This window comes from Narcine bancroftii, chromosome 5 (genome assembly GCF_036971445.1).
Source record: "Narcine bancroftii isolate sNarBan1 chromosome 5, sNarBan1.hap1, whole genome shotgun sequence".
Classification (NCBI taxonomy): domain Eukaryota; kingdom Metazoa; phylum Chordata; class Chondrichthyes; order Torpediniformes; family Narcinidae; genus Narcine; species Narcine bancroftii.
The window spans coordinates 37,505,817-37,519,938 of NC_091473.1; the positions used below are offsets into that span (position 1 = coordinate 37,505,817).

The 14,122-nt window shown below is 38.9% G+C and overlaps 1 protein-coding gene across 2 annotated transcripts in view; it reads left to right on the forward strand.

Annotated features, from left to right (window-relative positions):
• The window catches only part of adamts9 (ADAM metallopeptidase with thrombospondin type 1 motif, 9), a 290,215-nt gene extending 277,630 nt beyond the window's left edge, over window positions 1-12,585 (forward strand). For both annotated transcript variants that reach the window (XM_069937131.1, XM_069937130.1), the window contains exon 41: window positions 10,411-12,585. The gene's annotated coding sequence lies outside the window, so the exon portion shown is untranslated. The remainder of the gene's footprint in view (window positions 1-10,410) is intronic.
• Window positions 12,586-14,122: the final 1,537 nt, after the last annotated feature.

Consider the following 14,122-nt stretch of genomic DNA (forward strand, 5'->3'; position numbering starts at 1 on the left):
GAATGCCACCATATGGAGAGCGGTTACACTGGCTCTCAGGTCTAAAGGTCTCCCCACCTCTCACTGGCAGGAGGTTCTCACTAGTGCCTTACACTCCATCCGCTCCCTCCTATGTACTGCAACAAATGCCACCCCCCACGAAAGGATGTTCCTTTTCCCGAGGAAATCCGAATCAGGAACCACTGTACCGGCATGGCTCACCGTCCCTGGCCCCGTCCTTTTGCGACGCCACGTCCGGCACTCAAAGAACGACCCCTTGGTCGACCGAGTGACTCTACTCCACGCGAACCCACATTACGCCTACGTTGAGTACCCAGACGGGCGGGAGGACACTGTTTCGGTGCGGGACCTAGCTCAGGACGCGGTAGACCCAGCAAACCCCCCAACCCAACCTTCCCCAACTCTTTATTCTCCAGGCCCCGTGCCGCAACAGAAGGACCAACAGCACCCCAATGACCCGGGCCACCCTGCCGACAACACGACTGGGGAATTGAGCGACGGAGCAGTCGCACCCGACGAGCCCGCTGGCGACACCACTCCAGCGACCCCAATCCCGGCACCACGGTGCTGTCGAATAGCAAAATCTGAGGGCTATTGAGAATGTGGGAGAATAACATGATTCCTGAAACAATCAAATGGGTGACTGATTGTGGGCATGAACTCTAGCAGGGTTATTTGCCATGCCCTTTTTCCTTTGGTACAGATATCCTTTGATTTACACACTTTTCAAGTTTTATGCCTAATGAGGTTGTATCCAGGAGCAGGACCATTTTTAACCAGGAATGTATTTATCACTGTGACATGAAGCTATTGGAAGATCGTTTTATCCTGAGATTAAAGTTCATAATCCTTACTCAGGCCTGTGTGCAGGAGGGCGGGGTTTGCGGGCGATCGGGTTGGACAACGACAGTGCAGGGGCATCGGCTCTCGCTGCAGGGCGGCATTTCGGCGGATCAGCGGCCCCGTCACCGTGAGTCGCGGGTCGGCCTGCGGCAGGGAGGGGGAGTGGGCAACAGTCCTGGCGAGGTCAGGCCCTAGGCCTCCGGTTCTGGGCGCTGGGAAGCGGCCTTGGCTTCCCCTGACACCGGCCAGGCCCCAAAACCAGAGTCCACGGTGAGACCCTGCAACGTAAACAGAGGAGGTGGGGGCGATTAGCGGGCTGACGCCAATGCATTCTGGGATTTATAGTATTAGCTGTGCTTGCGCTATACTGGCACGGCGGCCAGCGGGCCACCTCTAATACATTTTTGAAATGATCTTGCGGGCCATATATAATTATATCGCAGGCCAAATTTGGCCCGCTGGCCAGAGTTTGACATGTGTTTTCTATTCCTTCTGGTAAACGCACAATTTTCACGTTATTTCTTCTGCTTTGATTTTCCAAATAGTCTATTTTTTTTTGTTAATTCTCTTTCCTGGGCTCCTAAATCTTTAACCGGTTTTTTTCACCTTTATTATTGTTTCTGTATTGGATTGTACCTGTTGTTTACATTCAGAAAAGGAAGCTTCAATTTTTAAAAAATTTTCGCAAATTTCTTTAGCTTCTGCCTTAACCACAGTTAAGTCTAAACTGATATCAGTATTCATTTGAACCAGCTGATTCAATTGACCAGTAATGATATCTAAATAAGAAGCAATACCTTCAAACATCTTGTAAACAGGTTGAAATGCAATTTGGAATGCAGGATCCGGTTCCACAATTTGTAACTCACTTTCTTCCAGCTCTTCTTCCATTCCCTGTACAGTGACAGAGTAAGGTAAGTCCTCTTCTGGTTCTACTTTAAAAGGCAGCATTCTAATAGTTTTGCTGCGAGTTTGGACACCCAATGACGACCCCCCCCCTGTCTTCCTCAGGGGGTCGTCGCTGTCCTCTCCCCGCAGACCATTTTTTATAAAAATACGGAATCCTCCATAATTAGCAGTGCTACTCAAGCCCACAGTCGCTATAGACTGTGTGTCTAATGTCACAGTTCTCTTCCTCCGTGTTCCCATCTCTTCCAACAAGGGTGTTTTTTGTGGCAAGCCTCCAGGCTCATGCCCAACTTCTCGGGAGTGCGCTCCTTCTTCCACAAAACGGGTCGAACCAGCGCCATCTTGAGACTGGTGAGTGGCTGTTACTTTAACTTTTATCCCCACCGGTGATCGCTGAAGCTTGGGGATCTCTGAAATCAAGTCCGAGGCTGTTTCAGGTCATTTAGGCCCCAAATCTTCTGCACTCCGAAACTATATTTTCTTTTATAACTGAGACCTAGTTTTTTTTTACATTAGTAGCCATAATGGCTCACCAAAATATCAAACTAAAAATTAAAATTTTAAAATTAAAAATAAAGGGTTAAAAAATGGATACTTAAAAGTCTGACCAGAGAGGGCAGGGATTGCACATCTAGTCTCTACGCCATCCCAGAATTTTAATAAGTATGTGAGTTGAGAATTATGGGAGACTGGATGAAGAACATTGGATCAGCCTCATTCTTGCTAAATGTGGGAAAAGGCTTGAAGGGGCAAATGGCTCACTCCTGTTCCCATCTTTTATGGTCTTAAAATGCTGGCATCCAGACTGCACTACTGTTGTGGTCATTTCCTGATCCAGAGCAGACCATTCTGATAGACAAAGAACCATAGACATCCGGGCCCTAGCTTCAATCTTCTCTTCTGTCAGCTCTCAGTGCTGCACATCGCTGAAAATATTACTTTTCATGTCCTATGTGAATTCAGGGAAAATTTTTCCTTTCCTGCATGAGAGAGAAGCTCACATATGTTTTGTCTCTGCTCCTATAGGAGAGCAATGCACTGACATGTGGCATCTCTCTACTCATGCAGGTGAGCAATCTGCTCACATCCTAGATTTGCCTGTTTATGCAGAACAGCTAGCTGCTTATGCATAGCACTCCTCTGTTCCAGTGGAACATCAACCTGTTCCTAAGTTTCATCCATGATTATACTGAGAAGAGCAATCCATTTACACATGAAGTATATCTGCTGTAAAAGGATTGCAATCAACTTGTATGTGGCAAGTCTGTGTTATGAGGACACCAAGCTCCTGCCCAATGACATGCCAGTGTTCCTGAAGCACTTCAGCTACTCCCATACAGTAGAAAACATGTATCTATTTGGATTAGAACAAGATTGTCTGGAGCATGAAAGCATTTAAGTAGTCACCTGAACCAGTGAGGGATATACTACAATATATTTACTGAGCTCTTGCAAAGGAATGTAAATGATCTGCTCAGCCTCCAGCTAAAAATGGTAGGTTCCTCCAAGGCATCTCCTGCATTCAGCCAGGCAAGCTTGGATGCACTTGCCACCTTCTCAAGCATTTGCATCAGCCTCATCATGTAAACATTCCAATTTGAACCTTTTGGAGCAAAACAATATGTGAAGTGAGTGTGTGTGCTTGCTTATACACTGATGTAGAGAGTTCAATTTCAAGGCTTTCATGTCAAGCCAGAACCACAGAGGGGGCTCTGCAGCTGAGGGACCAGTGCATGCAACAGGCTGCTGGAGACTCAAGTTGCGGAACCCACGGAAACTATGGGATGCTGGAGATAGCTGTTGGGATGTCAGGAGACTTGCACCAGTTAGCAGACTGCTGGAAACTGGCTCAAGCCGGCTGGAGGGATATGAGATGTCAGAAGTGGGATGCAAGGAGGTGCTGAGGGCGCTGAAGGGTCCCTGACTGTGTCGGAGGTTCAGATCTGGAGCTTGGGTTGCCAATGGTTTGGACTGGATTTTGTGTGGCTGCAGGAGTGCTGGAGGCAAATCTACAATCACTCAGTGACTCTGGGAGGACTCTCTTGCTTCTCCTTATCTGTAAATCTGAATGTAAGACTAACTGTAAGAGGTGCTTAAGCAATTCCTGCCAGTGGTAGGCAAAAGGAAATTTCATGTAATATGCACAGTTTTATTACTATAATAAATTGAATCTTGAATCATGAGAATAGGGTATTTTATATTATACCAAGGTAAACTCAGTTGAAACAAACAATATACCCTAGACGGTAGTGGACAGTGTTCAAAAAGATAATTTAATGTTTATCAGGAAGAAAAAAATTGGCTGAAAATATCATATATCAAAGTGTCTTAGTGATGTGTTTGAGCCACAGTCTTTACCAGGGGAATTATTATATTATGATATTCCAGTCCAGTCGAAAGGGCAAGACCAAAAGTTCAAGGGAGCTGTGGTTTTCCAGAAAAATTAGGAAGTTGGTTCGGGGTAAGAGGGAGGCCTAAGCTAAATATAAGAAACAAAAGATTGATGAGATGTATGATTGTTACTTAGTTTGCAGAAAGAACCTTAAGACGGAAATTAGAAAGGCAAAAAGAAGGTATGAGGTGTCCATAGATAATAAGGTGAAAGTGAATCCTAAGGGTTTTTACAGATACATGAATAGTAAAAAGAGGGCTAGGGATAGAGTAGGTCCACTGTAAAATGGGAACGGTGAACTATGTGAGGAACTGTATGAGATGGGGGAGATATTGAACATTTTTTTTCTCATCTGTATTTACGAAGGAAAAGGACATTGGACTATGTGAGATAAGGGAGGCAAATGGCTTAGTTATGTAAAGGATAGGGATTAGTTAAGAGAGGGTTTTGGAGCTTCTAGGGTCAATAAAGGTGGATGTCTCCTGGTCCTGATGGGATTTTTCCCAGGATGTTAAGGGAGGTCAGAGACCAAATAGCGGGAGCTCTGACAGTGATTTTTCAACAATCACTGGAGGAGGGGGTGGTGCCGAGGGATTGGAGGGTTGCAAATGTAGTTCCATTGTTTAAAAGAGACATAAGTTGCAGGCCAAGTAATTATTGGCCAGTAAGTTTGACTTTGGTGGTGGGGAAAGTTATGGAGGGTATTCTTAGAGATGGTATGTACAAATATCTGGATAGGCAGGGATTGATCAGGGGCACCCAGCATGGGTTTGTGAAGGGAAAGTCTTGTTTGATGAATCTTGTTGAGTTTTTTGAAGAGGTTCCGTCACTAGGGATTAATAGAGAGATAGTGAGATGGGTTCAAAGGTGGCTGGAAGACAGACAGCAGAGAGTCATGGTGGGCAACTGTCTGTCAGGATGGAAACCTGTGACGAATGGTATGTCTCAGGGATCGGTGCTGGATCCCCTGTTGTTTATCATTTATATTAATGATTTGGAAGAGGGGATGGTTAACTGGGTAAGCAAATATGCAGACGATACAAAAATAGGGGGACTGGTGGATAGTGAGGAAGGTTTTCTTAGATTACAGAAGGATTTGATCTGTTTGGAAAAGTGGGCTGAAAGATGGCAGTTGGAATTTAATGTAGACAAGTGCGAGGTGCTGCATTTTGGAAAAAAATAACCAAAATAAGACATATGTAGTTAAGGGGAGGGCATTGAGGTATGCAGAGGAACAGAAGGATCTTGGAGTTATGGTACAGAGTTCCTTTAAGGTGGATTCCCATGTAGACAGGGTAGTTAAGAAGGCATATGGTATGCTGGCCTTCATAAATCATAGTATAGAGTATAGGAGCTGGGAAGTGATGCTGCGACTGTTTAGGGCATTGGTGAGGCCATGTTTGGAGTATTGTGTTCAGTTCTGGTCTCCAAATTAAAGGAAGGATATAGATAAGGTGGAGAGGATGCAGAGAAGATTTACAAGGATGTTGCCTGGCTTACAACATCTAGAGTACAGAGAAAGATTAAGGAGACTGGGACCTTATTCATTGGAACGTAGATGGTTGAGAAGGGATTTGATAGAGGTATTTAAAATTACAAAAGGAATAGATAGACTAGACACAAGTAGACTCTTTCCCCTGAGGGCAGGGGAGGTTGGAACAAGAGGGCATAAGTCAAGGGTAAGGGGGAAAAATTTTAGGAGAAATGTTAAGGATGCTTCTCCACTCAGAGAGTGGGGGAAGAATGGAATGATCTTCCAGAGGAGATAGTTGCGGCAGGGTCCTTTCTGTCATTTAAGAGAAGGTTGGATGTGTACATTGGAGGGTTGTGGGAGGAGGGAACTAATGGAGTTGTTCAAATGAACCAGCATGGACTCGAAGGGCTGATATGGCCTGTTTCTGCGCTGTAAACTGTTATATGGTTATATGATGGCTTAGAGAATGACTCTTAACCTTTAAGGAATCTCTTCTGCATCATCACACTCTTGTTGGTTATCTTACTGACTATCTAAATGCTACACCTTTAACCTTGCATCCCAAGTACCTGTTACATTAGTAAGTTGATTTATGCTGCATCATATCTACAATTTTAATTGGTAAAACCTTCGAAAGTACGTGACAAGATATTTCCAGGACTTATTAAAGCATTGAAACTGCTATTCCAGCTTGCTCTTTGATTCCACTGATGGCAGTATCAATTTTCCTCTATGGCTATAAAGAAATACTTATGATTGTCATGAAACCATGCTACCATTTCCTTTGAGATTGAAGAGCAATACGATAGATTACCTGACAAAGAATTCATTCAGTCAGATGCCTGGGAAATCCGCATTGATTGCAATGGATTTACTATCCATTCATGGCACAGCACCCTTCAATAATACTTACGGTGGCATTTTGAAAAAGTTCTTCTCCATTGCTACCCAGAATTTTGCTACCTTGGAATAAGATTTCCTTGATCTATTATTTGTAATGAAAATGCAGGCATGAAGGAAGAGTGAGTATTGTGACTATTTTCCTTTATAATTGCTTGGAGAGCATGCAGATGTCATTTTTTTCACTGTTTATTTGAACTCTACATGATAACAACTATTAAAACAATTAAAACTATACTTAAAACTGTTAATAAATTGGACATTAAAATATTAATACTTTCAAAAGAATGGTCAAAGAAATTAGCTGGACTATCTATATTTTTCCTTGGTTCTGAAAAGTACAAAGCAAATTCAAAACTAAACTTGTTTATATTAAACATGCAGAAAAAGACCTTGGCTAAAAACTGTTACTATGGAGACATACTCATGGAATTCAAAAGCATTATCTAGCTGCTTACAACTTACAATTCATTTTAACCCTTATAATACTGGTCCCTAATTTATCATATCTAAAAATAATAATTACCATTAAAAAAAGTAAACATAGTAATACATCGGGTAAATATTCAAAATAAACTGAAAATCCATCATTAAAGCTTTCTGCCCAATCTTTTCTGATCTCGGAAGCTAAGAAGGTTCAGGCCTGGCCAGTACTTGGATGGGAAACTGCCTGGGAATACCATGTGCCGTAGGCTAAAAAAAAACTTTCTGCTTCTTGTAAAAGACAGATTTTGGTAATCGGTCTGTTCAAATCGAAGAGCATTTCATACCCTCGGAACCTCAGCATACGTGGCAGGTCATACAGATTATCACAGATTATAAATTATCTGGTATTGCGACTCCAACAAGTTCTGACTCCCTAAAATTTCTGAGGGTCTTAACTCTTTTTTATGTTCACTTTGACCAAGAGAATAGGGAGGTTGCTTTCAAGGTGGATCTTTTACCTGATGAAATACCTCTCTCAATCTCTATCATTGTTGTATGGAACACCTTGAGTTGGGTGAATATACAGAAGGCAGCTGGTCCGGTTGGTATACCTGGTCGTGTGCTTAGAGCCTGTGCAGAACAGTTGGCTGGCGTTTTGAAACAGACATTTTCAATCTGTCCCTAGCCCAGGCAGTTGTTCCAATATGCTCTAAGTCTGCTACCATCATGCCTGTGCCAAAGTGCTCTACCGCTATGAGTCTAAATAACTACTGTCCAGTTGCACTCATTCCCATCATCGTGAAGTGTTTTGAGAGGTTTGTCTTATCTGAAATCCTGCTTGCCTCCCACTATGGATTCTCATCAATTCGGCCACCATATTAACAAGTCAACCGACGATGCCATTTCAACAGTGTTTTGTCTCATTTGGACAGCCCTAACTCCTATGTTAGAATGCTCATCGACTCTAAGCTGATAACCAAACTTTGTCTGCATGGTATCAGCCCATCCCTTTGTAATTGGATTTTGGACTTCCCAATTAACAGTCCTATCTGTTAAGCTGGGCAATATTTTCTCTCCCATTCTTACCTTGAATTCTGGCATGCGCCAGGGTTGTGTGTTGAGCCTCCTTTTGTATTCCTTCTTTACCTCCGATTGTATTCCTATGTATAATACTTGGACAGCAAACAAATGGCATTGTTTGACTCATTAATCATGAAAAATCCATTCTAAAGTTATAATTATTTCACTGTTTATTAGTGCTCTATGCTGTGACAGATTATATCATATTTTATATTGTATATAGATATGTTTTTGAAGATAGGTTGTAGGGGTAGCATAGGTCACAAACAAACTAAAACACTTCACAAAACAGATCTCATTTAAAATGCAAGAGCTCTGCTCAAACCAGACATTCTGGGCCCAGTGCCTTTGTAAAGACAATGGAAACTGCTTTGCTGAAGGGGTTTACAAGGAGGTACAAACTTCAAAAGCAGGTGTAAATGGATTATTATTTTGAAAGCAACAGATGAGGGGCTCAAGCTTGGGTCCAGTTCCGCAATCTGTCTGGTTGCAATTTGCTGTTTTAAGAAGATCATGTGGTTTTGCAAGCAGAGAGGGAGAGAGAAGAAACAGGTTTTCTCTCAGAGAGAGAGAGAGAGAGAGAGTTTCAGCAGTGGCTTTTGGAGGATGCAGCATGGCAAGCTGGCAGCTTGTTTAAATCCCATTTTGAAGTCAGGTTGTGAGTTCTGAGTTCAGCCTGTTGAAAACTCTTGTGGTCCATACAAGAGGAAATGGTTGGCTAGAGTGTTTCACCTGAAATATGGGAAACAAAACCAACTCTGTGGTGACCTGCAGAAGAAGAGGTTATCATTTAGAAAACCCTGATGGGGCAAGTTTCTTTGGGAAGACACTGAAGTAGCTGATCAGAAGGAATCAGTTTGTGTTTGTCCAATGAGCAACGAATCTTTCTCTGACAATGACAAGAACCTTCCTGAGCAATAACCATTTAAGTACCAGAGCTTGGAGAAAATTTATAAATGTTAAATTCTGTGCACAGTATAAAAATTGCCTGATACCGGTGAACTTGGAGGAGTGAGAAGTGAGAATGGACTACGAATCAAAGATCTTTTCTGAACTTATACACGTTACTTACACGTGAACTTAGAATTAGAAGGGGGGGGTTAAGTTAATAGTAATAAGTTAAATTTTGATTCTGTTTTTATGTTTAAATAAAATTAAAAATTACTTTTGTTTAAGTAACTATTTGTCTTGGTGAATATCTATTGCTGCTGGGTCTTGGGATCCTCTGGGCCTGTAACATTGTGATAATAATTATTAAAACAATTAAAACTGTTATTAAACTCAACAATAAAATATTAATACGTTAATATTTTCAAAAGAACAGTCAAAGAAATTAGCTAGACTATCTATATTTTTCCTTGGTTCTAAAAAGTACAAAGCAAATTCAAAACTAAACTTGTTTATATTAAACACGCAGAAAAAGACCTTGGCTAAAAACTGTTACTATGGAGACATATTCATGGAATTCAAAAGCATTATCTAGGTGCTTGCAACTTGCAATTTATTTTAACCCTTACAATGTGGATAGACAAAACTAATAGACAACTCAGAGAGGTTTTCCATTTGTGTTAGTATGATAACTAATACCATTTTAATGCTGTTAATTCACATTTTCGTTCAATGTGAATATATATTGCAAAGTCAGTCTTGGTATCAAGCATCTCATTTGTGCTCTGCATAATTTTCCTAATGTGTATCTTAATGGAAATAAAGAATTGTCCCTGCAAATTGATTGGCTAACCATGCTGTAACTTTTGCCTTGTTTCGCTTGATTTTAAGAAAAATATCAGAAGTTTAAAGTTGTACCTTATGGCTTTCTCAAAGGCATTAAGACTTAGAATCTCAAAGCGGAAGAGGAATTTTATAAGGCAAAGGAGCATATTTGTAATTCCTTAAAGACTTGCAGCAAGTATAATAAATGCATTGTCCTGCAAATTTTTATCAGGTAAAGCCAATGAATCAAGGGACTTGCATTCAGTTTTTCATGATGCTCGAATTTCCCCAACATTTTGTGATGATTTTATGAAACCTTCATGAAAATGCTGTAACTAACAATTCCCAATTGCTCTTCCCACATGTAAAGATGACTAAATTAATGATAATTCCAAACAATGAATTAACAAACAATAAACCAATATATTACACAAAATCTTGATTTGCTGCTGAACATAGATTGGAAATTAATCCCAAATAATAATAGCTGCTGGTTGTGGCTAACCAAATATAGTAGTCCACATTGTCCTTTGCACATAGCAATTTTTCCAGCAGTGCGCTGATTTAATGTGTAATCTGTTAATTGTAATTAATCACAGGATTTAGCAAATGTTTCTCTAACATTGTTTTTCTCTAAATAATTTTGCTTTGACTCATCATTTGTCTTTTTTAGCTGGTGCTCCAGGTTTGTGGTCTGTTATGACAGTGAAACATTATGTGACAGAAGCTGGAACAAGATGAAGGACAAACTCATACATACCTCTGTGTTCTATGTCTGTAGATAAATCTGGGCAGTTTGATGTATAGTATTGTATTTATGATTGCTGTTTATATTTATTTCTCTCCAAATTGTTTTGTGAAAGGATACTTCAATGTTTTCAAAATTCCAACAGTGAAAAGCATTGTTTGTACATATAGTACACAATATGTAGTCTTGTAAGATAAAAAATCATTTTATTGACACTTTTTTTTTATTGTTTACTGATCACAACACATCTGATAAACCAAAAATAGGCTGATATGCCTTTTTTTTAATGGTGGTGCTATGTACTATATTGTGAGTGTTTTTAACTTTGAATTTACCTCTGCACTTTTAATCAGGAAACAGATGAATATGTACTGTTATCATACTATAAGTAATATTGATAAAGGTTTTGTAAATATATGGGTATTTTCAGCTGTATGTTATTGCACTGGTTAACGTCATCAGATCTTTTTAACCAAAATTAGTTCACTAGCACCTATGTGCTAAATAGAAGGAATTCCACAAGATCCATAAGACATAAATTGGCTTTACATAAAGAATATATTTTTTAAATTTCACAATGCTTTGTACATGAATGTGTTGTCATTCGGTAATTATATGCCAAATATGATTTCGTGCTCTTACCTCTTGACCCACTTAGATTTATGTAAAATATAAGTGCATTAAAGATATATTAAACTTTTAAATAGCAAATTACTTGTTAATTAAAACACCAAATCATATTGTTAAAGAGAGTAACAAAACAAACTGACAAAATACATCAGAATATGTATTTGCAAATTAGCCGATAAGGTAGTGCTTTAACAGTGCTAAAGCATCTTATTAGATTATTGGAATGGAAAGGGAATGTTAGAAATTGCACTGATATTTTAGGGGCATGTAAGATTTTATGGTGCTACTCATGGTGCATAAAATGATCAGTTTAGGATTTATTGGCAGCAGTGGTCAAGTTCCATTGATTCTGTAAAAACCTGCTTATTTTCTCAGTCTGCTATCTGTTCTATCCCTCAGTGTAAACATTTGTATTAAATGATGAAATAGTTATTATAAACTGAACATCTTTCCATTATATAAAGTAGCTTTGCATATCACATTCAAAACTAAATTGAAGTTAATCAGCCACAGGAAATGTATTTACTATTCTAGCTAGAAAAGTATGTATTTTGATCATCTTTGCTGAACTCTGAACATACATCCAAAATCGCTGCTGTAAAATGAGCACTTTGGTGAGTGTTAATTAATAAGCATTATTAGGTTTACTAATGCTATGCATCAAAAGAGTTACCTAACTTCAGTTGTTTTAGTCATTGTGGCTTTGCTTTGTTAAAATGCAACAGCAGAATCCTTGTTATTAACCTATAAATGAATCAGGAAGTGTAAAGGTAATTGAATGCAATGACAAATAAAAATGCCTCCAATGAATACAGATTCTAGACATTTCACAGAACACTTATTTGGACTTAAAAGTAAGTAAATGCCTTTTTAATCAAAACACTAACCATCTAATTATAACAGTTTTACATTTAAATAGATTGCTTTTATTTTGCATCCCAAAAATTCTCCTTTTATAAATTAGATATTACGACTTTAAAATGATGCAGATTTTTAAAAAAATGTTCTAACCATTAAGTTTGCAATGTATTTCATTAATGTGTTTTCTAAAACTAGAATTCCATTTTTGGTAGTAAATGTTATTTTACATGCAAAGAAATTTCTGAAGTTGTTGCATCAAATTCAGGGGCAACCTTGCACTCTATGCCAAACTTCAGTGCAGAGGCACATTTTAATTTCATGGTATGAATAAATAAGTCTTGATTATATAGCATCTGGACACGTTTTTAATTTGCAAGCAATTATGCCATTTAATTCATTGTGTCTGCCAATTTAATATTTTAACTCTTTTAGGAATTCCAACAGTTGTACTCCTTGTAATAACAAAGACATTGATGTCATTATTTGGTCGTGTTACACTGTGCACTACAATATAGCAGACCAATGTTAAATGATTAAAGATGTTATTCATAGCTAAAATGTATTTATGACAAGTATTAAAATATGCACTGGTAACTTTCAAAAATTGTTCACTCTATAACAAATAAATTATTTTGCTATATGTTATGAAGTTTGAAGTTTTTATAAATGCAATCTTAATTAATTATACCCGAATAGAATGGTAATCTTTCTTCAAAAAATTCCAAAGAGCACTAAAGCTTATCAATGTGGAAAACCTACAGCCCAGTATTCAGGCAAAAATGTGTGCAACCAGATCTAACTTCCCATGGATTTGCATTTCATTTAGAAAACTCATAAATACTGAAATTACCATTTTCCTTTTTGTTTAAGAGTAGGAATAGAAACAGGAACAAATTCAAGACATTTTTAATAATATCCCTTTCCTGATTTTATCTGAGCCAATGCCATTTTTGAAATAAAGAGTCAGCAATCCACCAGAAATAAGAAGTCAACCATTCTTTCCCTTCCACTTATGCTGCTCAACCCTCTGAGTAACTCCAGCAGATTGTTTTTTTTGGCTCATAATAAGGTATTTCAATCGCATATTCAAGTTGGCTTTGATGGTGGATATTGCATCCTGTAAGTGCCAATGGCTAGAGGTCGCCTTTGAAGGAATCATGGTGCCTTCCACATCCACTTTCTCTTTGTCATCAATAGAAATGTGCAGTTTTCAAATACAGTAGTTACTACAATGTAACTGGATGAATCAACAGCAAAAAATGTGGGCTAATGACAATAGTTTTTATATTCCCATAATTTGACTGGAGGAAAATTATGGCTCATGCATGACTAAATATCAGACAAATTAGGCTGAAAAAGCATTGAGGAAAGGCATAAAAGTTCAGGCAAGAATCGCTGGAGGCCCAAGTGTATTTATTACTTTTGTTACTTGCAAAAAATAGATTTGATTTTGCTATTACAATAGATGTTGGCTGAATTAATAAATGTATCACAAAAGCATAACAATGATTTTCACAAAATCTATTCTTAGTTATATAGCATGGAAATAGGCCTTTTTGGCTGCCAAAGTGCCTAATTGTTTTTTTTTGGGTCCCATTTGCTTGCATTTGCCCACATCCCTCTCTTATTATCTAAATATATTTTAAAGGTTGTAATTGTATTCACCTCTTGTTCCACCACATGCCTTTTATCTTTTCCTTCTCATTTTAAAACTATGCCCTCTTGTTTTGGGTCCCAACCATCCTCCTCCCCACCACACCCCCTACCCCAACCATGCTGGTTAAAAGTCTGTGACCATTCCCCCTCATGATGATAGACACTTCATTAAGGTACCTCATGAGATGATGTAATGTGGGTTGTATTATACTGACTGCTTCTCATGTATGGAGTTGCTTGCTCTTGACTATAGCTGTAGAGATGCTCCAGTCTTCTGGTATAACAGATGGAGATGCTTTCCCACTGGCCAATATATTGGTGGCTGAGAGTCTGTTAATAAAAGCCCTGTATTAGTATAACACTTGTCTGGTCCATTTCTATGGCATATCATCTCTCAGCCTTCAATGGTCCAGAGAAAAAAAGCACTAACCTTTCCAGGCTCTCTTATAATTCAAGCTCTCCAGTCCCAGTAATGCAACTATATAATTGT